Source organism: Prionailurus bengalensis, chromosome C1 (assembly GCF_016509475.1).
Source record: "Prionailurus bengalensis isolate Pbe53 chromosome C1, Fcat_Pben_1.1_paternal_pri, whole genome shotgun sequence".
NCBI lineage: Eukaryota > Metazoa > Chordata > Mammalia > Carnivora > Felidae > Prionailurus > Prionailurus bengalensis.
The window spans coordinates 56,910,560-56,918,186 of record NC_057345.1 but is presented as its reverse complement, the minus strand read 5'-3'; positions in this window follow the sequence as shown (position 1 = coordinate 56,918,186).

Below are 7,627 nucleotides of genomic sequence, written 5' to 3'. Positions count from 1 at the left end.
GAAGAAGAACTTAAAAGTAAAACCCCAAACTGCAAAACTCCTGGAAAAAAATATAGGGAAAAAGCTCCTTGATGTTGGTCTTGACAATGATTTTTTTTAATGTGATAGCAAAAGCACAGGCAACAAAAACAAAAATAAAAAAGTGAGACTTCATCAAATTGAACTGCTTCTGCATAGCAAAGCAATCAACAAAATGAAAAAGCAACCTAGGGAATGAAAGAAAATATTTACAAACCATGTATCTGAAAAAATTCAAACCATACAAGTAAATCATATAACCAAATGGCAAAACAAAACAAAACAAAACAAACAAAAACAAAACAAAACAAAAAAAACAAAGAAACCAGCCCAATTAAAAAAGAGGCAAAAGAATGTGAACAGACCTATTTCCAATGAGAGAAAATATTTGTAAACCATGTATCTGATAAGGGGTTAATATCCAAAATATATAAATAAGTCATACAACTCAATAGCAAAATAACAAACAATTTAAAAATGGGCAAAAAACAAGAATAGATAGATTTCCAAAGACATAAAATAGCCAGGAGATACAAAAAGTGCTCAACATCACTAATCAGGGAAATGCAAGTGAAAACCACAATGAGATATCACCTCACACTTGTTAAAATGGCTCTTATCCAAAAGATAAGAGACAAATGTTAGCGAGGATATGGAGAAAAGGGAATCTTTGTTCACTGTTGATAAGGTAAGTTGATACAGCACTATGGAAAATACAGAGGTTCCTCAAGAAATTAAAAGTAGAACTACCATAGCATACATCAATCCCACTTCTTGGCATATACCCAAAGGAAATGATATCATTATCTAGGAGATATATCTGTACCTTCCCCTGTTCATCACAGCATTATTCATAATAACCAACATATGGTAATAACCTAATTATCCATCAATGGTAAGCGGATAAAGAAGATACAAATGGATGAATGCACACACAAACACACACACACACACATACACACGTACATATATATGCATATACACCTACACATACATATATACCATGGAATATTATTTGGCCATAAAAAGGAAATCCTGCATTTGCAACAACATGGATGAACCTGGAGGATTAAACAAGACAGAGAAAGACAAATAGTGTGATCTCATTTATATGTATAATCTTAAAACAGCAAACTCAAAAAAAAAAGAGTAGAGCTGTGGTTCCCAAAGACTGGATGGTGAGTTTAGCCAAAGGATACAAACTTCCCATTAGAAGATGGATGAGTTCTGGGGATCCAATGTACAACAAGGTACTAAAATTAACAATACTCTATTGCATACTTAAAAGTTACTAAAAAAGTAGATCTTAAATGTTCTCACTTCAATATAAAGGTAACTATGTGAGGTGATGGGTATAATAATTAACTTTATTGTGATAATAATTTCACAATACGTATGTGTTAACAAATCACCACATTGTACACCTTAAAATTATACAATGTTATATATCAATTATATCTCAATAAACCTGTACAGGGTTGGGGTGGAGGGAGAAAGTAAATATTCTATGCTCTCTTTCTGACCTTCCTATCTCACTATATTGTCTTCCTCACCTCTACATGCTCTCCATAAATTAGTGACTTAACACATACTTTTTTCTAATAAAACTTAATATATATACGAAGTTCTGGCTATCCAAAGTCTTTTATCTGGTTTTCTATTATGATATTACTTTATTCATACTGATTTCTAAATATTCTTTATTCATTGATGACATTTGTCTTCCATATATATAGTAAATATCTTTTATTTTTTGTTGGCTTATATTTTGCTTATTTTTTAACAGAGGATTTTAATTTTACATTGTCAGCGTGCTTTTATTTTATTGCTTCTTTCTGAGTTGCCACACTTAGAGAAACCTTTCTTAACCTGAAATCTCACATATATTTACTAGTGTTCTCTTCTAATCACATCAATCGGTGCTTTTTTTTCTCATTTTAATACATCTAGAATGTGAAGTTTCTTTTTTAAGTATATGTATGTATCCTATGGACCTAGTAATTGTTGAAGAAGTTAATATGTTGTGAGTAAAGGAAGTTCCAGCTTGATTTTGCATTAACTGGTCCATATCCTGAAGTGTGATCAAGACTGTGATGGTTAATTTTATATGTCAACTTGACTGGGATAAGAGATCCCCAAATAGCTAGTAAAACATTATTTCTGAGCGTGTCTATAAGGGTATTTCTGGAAGAGATAAATGCATTTATATCAGTGGACTAAGTAAAGAAGACTGCCTTCACCAGTGGGGGTAGGATTCAGCCAATCTGTTGAGAGCTTGAATAGAACAAAAAAGACAGAAGAGGGCAAATTTGTTTTCTGTTTGAGCTCAGACATCCATTTCTTCTTTCTGCCTTTGGATGCTGGCACTCCTGGTTCTCAGGCTTTCAGGCTGGGACCTGGTTCCATCAAACTGGTATACCGTGAGGCCCATAATGCACGGGCTGTCAGACTCAGCCTAATTTATACCATCAACTTTGGTAGTTCTCCCACCTACAGATGGGAGATTTAGGACTTCTCAGTCTTCATGACAGCGTAAGCCAAATGAACATCTATATTTTATTTATATAAAATATATATAAATACATTTAAAATATTTAAAAATTTAAATTATTTAAAATTAAATAATTTAAAAATTTAATTAATTAATTAACAAAATTTTGTACTTAGGATTCTCCAGAGAAACAATACAAATATATATCTATATCTATACCAATATAGATATATATTTGTATTGTTTCTGGTCCAAAGGATCTGAAGATGTCAGACTTAGGTCAGTCATCCTAATTCAAGAAAAATTAGGTCAGGGGGAGCCTAAGTGGCCTAGTCAGTTAAGCATTTGACTCTTGATTTTGGCTCAGGTAATGATCTCACAGTTTGTGAGATCAAGCCCCACATCAGGCTCAATGCAGCTCTCTCCCTCTCTCTCTGCCCCTCCCCTGCTCTCTCTCTCAAAATAAATAAATAAACTTTAAAAAAATGAGGTCAGTTTTATATCCATTTCCACTGCTGCATCTAGACATTTTCACTATTCTCACACTAGCAGCCTCAGCCATCAAAGTGAGGAGAGCAACTTTATCCCTGATGTCATTTAGGCAATTATTATTTTTCATAGATTAGGATTATGGTATTATGGCAGAGAATGTTGCTTCTAATTGCAAAATGCCTTATTACTTTTAGTATACCTTAGCTGTAAAGCGGCTTGATTATTTGTTCTCAGAAGTAGAAAAAAAAAATGGACTGTCCAGACATATAAGCCCAGGTATGGTCGTATTAATAGTGGTGGTGGAGGCTATGTGCATGTGTGTGTTTATATACATATATACATGTATATGTATATGTATATGTATATATGTTTATATACATATATATATACTTGAAAGTATTCGTATAAACATACAATTTAAATACCTACACATTAAGATGCTTATTCATAGTGTCTTATAAACTTTACTCTCACAGATATGGTTCTAGAAAACCCTACTTTGTTAATCAATCAGCAAATCCTCCTGCCCTGGGCAAGACACTGAGGACAGATACATAAAGTAAAAGGACAACTGCTATCCTAGGTGAACTTCTAGTAGAATAGAATAATCAGGACCAAGAAACAAACAGAAAAAGTAACAGGTTCAAGTAACAATTTTTTTTTAAATATACAAATATCAGCTCTAAACTAGTAAGACACAGATAGAATAGTTTTAACAGCCCATTTCAACTCTAAGTCTAAGGACAGAGACCCAATGACTTGGCTAGGAGTTGGGGCTTTGTGGCTATGTATAGGGTCATGATCATCAGCTAGTCTAGAGGAACAGACCATCCAATTCACCAAAGATTCTATGTTAATATAAAAGTAGGTGTGGGGTGCCTGGGTGGCTCAGTCGGTTAGGCATCTAACTTCAGCTCAGGTCATGATCTCACAGTCCATGAGTTTGAGCCCCACATCAGGCTCTGTGCTGACAGGTCAGAGCCTGGAGCCTGCTTCAGGTTCTGGGTCTCCCTCTCTCTCTGCCCCTTCCCCACTCATGCTCTGTCTCTCTCTCTCTCGTAAATAAAATAAAAACATAAAAATTTCTTTTAAAAAAAGTAGGTGCAAGTTCTCAAAACATGATAAATTGTAAAAGGTCTCTGTCCCTTCTTCCATTTCAGCACTTTTTTCACTGACATTTATTTATTAAAAATATTTTTATATTCTCACAAAATATAAAATTCATTTATAATATCTACAATGAAATAGGTTCTATGTTAAGCACCAGAAATACAAAAATGAAAAATTCAGCCCCTTCTCTTATAGAATTCACAATTTAATGAGATCCCTGGGTTGGAGACAAACAATTATAGTGTGAAAAATGCCACCAGTCTGGGGAGAAAAGGAGTAAAAAAAAAAGACATGGGAGGCTTCCTGGAGGAAGTATTACACTGAAACTTGAAAGATAAATAAGAATCTGGAGGGAGGGAGGGAGGGAGGGAGGGAGGGAGGGAGGGAAAGTGTGTGTGTGTGTGTGTGTGTGTGTGTGTGTGTGTGTGTGTGTAGGATGGGTTTATGTGGTTGGAAGGAAAGATCATAAGCATTGTGCATCATCACTGAAAGAAGCGCTATCAAAATAAACCCATTGTGTTCTTGAAGCTCTTTGCACGTTTACAAAGCACTTCTTTGTTGGCTACAACCACTGAGAAAAATAGAATTGAAGTGATAGGATCTCAATATACAAATCTACAACCAGCTACCTGCTGTGGCTTTAGCCACTCCAGCAGGGTTCTTAGAAATATAGATCATGCAGAAATACAGATCTTACATATCATCATAGCTGGCAAGTACATGGTGTTTACTAAAAGCCAGGGCTATGGTCACAGATCAATGAGTACTGGACTAAGCCTCAAAAATCCCTTTGGTATAGAACAGTAGTTTTCATATTGTGTGCATTGGGGCCCCAGTGTTTTCAAAAGGAGACACAGAGTAGCACACCAAGCTAGTAGAAGTCCAGAATCCCACTCCCAATTGCCATTTTATTGGTTTATGTATTAGAATGTTGCCTAAGGGTTTTCTTGAAAAGAGTTCTGCTGTTAACAAAAAAAAGAAAAAGAAAAAGAAAACAAAAAAGGTTAAAACCATTGTCCCACTAACCTATACATTGATTGCTTCTATTTTTTTCATAATTATATCTGGAATACCCTTAACCTCTAATAAAATTTATAAAGATATAATAACGGATTCTCTGGTCCTAAGGTCTTTCCAAAGACATTCTTCTTCCTATATTCAACCTCCCTAGTTCCCCATTTCCGTATCTTTTTGATTCCTAATGTTCCAATCCTCCATTCAATATGGTTTCTTCCCAGGAAAAGAGATGCTATTCTTTCTTTAGAATTCCATCAGCCCATAATTCTTGAGGCCAGAAAAGTTACACTTTTTCCTCCTACATTTGCCCTGGTTATAGACTTTCCTCAAAATATGTTTTAATTAGAATTGCTATTACTGATACTTTACAAGTCAGTACATTCATAATCCCAGAGAAAAATGATATGCACTCAACCATGGATGGACTCTCCTCCCAAACTCTTTTCTCTACTTTAGAATTACTCAGGACTATATACTTTAAAGAGTAGAGAACATCCTTTTCTGTCATTCCTCTTTCTGTTGCTAAATGTACTTCCTCTGTGCTCACCCCATTCCTTTTATTCATGTTCAGCTGGGTTTTAAAAATTCTAATCTGTTTCATAATTTGCTTCTCCATTTTCTCTGAGCCTTTTATCTTTGTAAGCAACAAAAATTGAATTCAAACCCATAAATAAAAACAACCTATGCAATTGGAAAGCCCAAGGGATGCTAACTTCAGGCATAGCTTAGTCTAGGAGTTAAAAAGATGTCATCAAGGGGCACCTGCGTGGCTAAGTCAGTTAAGGGTCCTACTCTTGATTTCAGCTTAAGTCATGACCTCACAGTTCGTTAGTTCAAGCCACACATCGGGCTCTGTGCTGACAGCACAGAGTCTGCTTGAGACTCTCTCTCTCCCCCTCTTTCTTGCCCCTCTCCCACTCATTCTCTCTCTCTCTCTCAAAAATAAACATTTAAAAAAATGAAAAGAAAGATGTTATCAATTCATGCTTATCTCTCCCCTCACCCTTCTCTTTCCACCCCTTCTCTCTCTCTCCCTGCCTGCCTCTTTTCCCTATCTCTATCATCATTTTTCAGTTATTGTTTCTCCTATATTGGCCTGTACTAAGGTAAACTCTTTCCATGTGTCAACAAATATGGTCCTTAGCCCCTGTGTTTTTATAAGTAGAGGGACTTTTTCTCAGTATGTCTATCAGAGAAGAATACCAGTTGCCTTTATCTAAGGCATGTGTCCAACCATGGGCCAATCACAGTAACTGCAGAGGAGAAGATGATCTACTGACAAAACCTAGATCTCCTGCACCCCCCCTCCAACTCTCTCTGCCATCCCCAGCCTCACCACAGAGAAGGTATGGATATGATCTAATGTTGAGGCAGTTCCCAAAAAGAAACAAAACTAAGAAACATACAAGAATTAGCATTATTGATTTCATTTGAGTATCTTCTTCCTTTTTTAATTCTCTCAAACTCTCTCATTCTATTGCAAAATTAGAAACTAGTCTAAGTGAATGCACTTCCATTCTGGGTTTTTGATACTCTCCCTCCAAAGCTTAAGCAGTAGCTTTTATTCTCATACCAATGTTGCATCTTTTATTTACTGACTGTGTTTTCATTTTGTCTGGAACCAAACAGCTCTGAGATCCAAAGTGTCCTAGGTAAAACTTTTTAAAATTTCTTGCTTCAACTTTGGGTTTGCAATAAATCTGCTAATTTTTTTCTCCACTCAGCCCAAGAGAATATATGCCTGATATATGAACCCCTATACTTCTCTATTTCTTATTTCTGCTAGATTTTTACCACTCCCTTATTTATGATTAAACTCACATTCTAATTTCCCTGACATATATAATCATAATCATCATTTTCTATTCTGTCCATCCTGGCATAGAAACAAGATTGATTAATTGACAAAGGATGGAAAATGGTAGATGACAGACGGACAGACAGATGGACAGACAGGTAAACAGATAAAGAAAATCTATTTACTTAGAAATAGAGCTAAAGCCATCCCATGTACCAATAATTGCAATTCCAATTCAAACAAAGAGAACTGTTAGGCTCTGCCTAAAGCAATATATTCCTACTCCCTAGAAACACCCACCAAGATTCCTTCCCTGTGCTAAACACTTTGCCTCTAGCCAATGTTCTTTGAAGCTCTTTGAGCAGACCTTCCCTGAATGAAGAAATGGAGAAATGACTCCCCATACCTGCCAAGGTCAGATTGCTCCAAATGGGTTGTGGTTCTCCAGGTGATCTTATTGCATAAGGCTCATGAATGAGCTCCAAAAAATAATCTCCTTTCCTACCAGTGTCATATATCCCATTAGTCAGAGGCCCTAATCAAGATAATCTCCCAAATCAGGAAATCTTTTTCTGCTCACATAACACCCATAAGAAAATGTTTTAAATCTTGACATCCCTCAATGAACCTGGATCCCTAAACTTAGTTCCTGATATATATCCTAACTCCCATCTGCAAATGATAGTCATGTATCTGAGCGG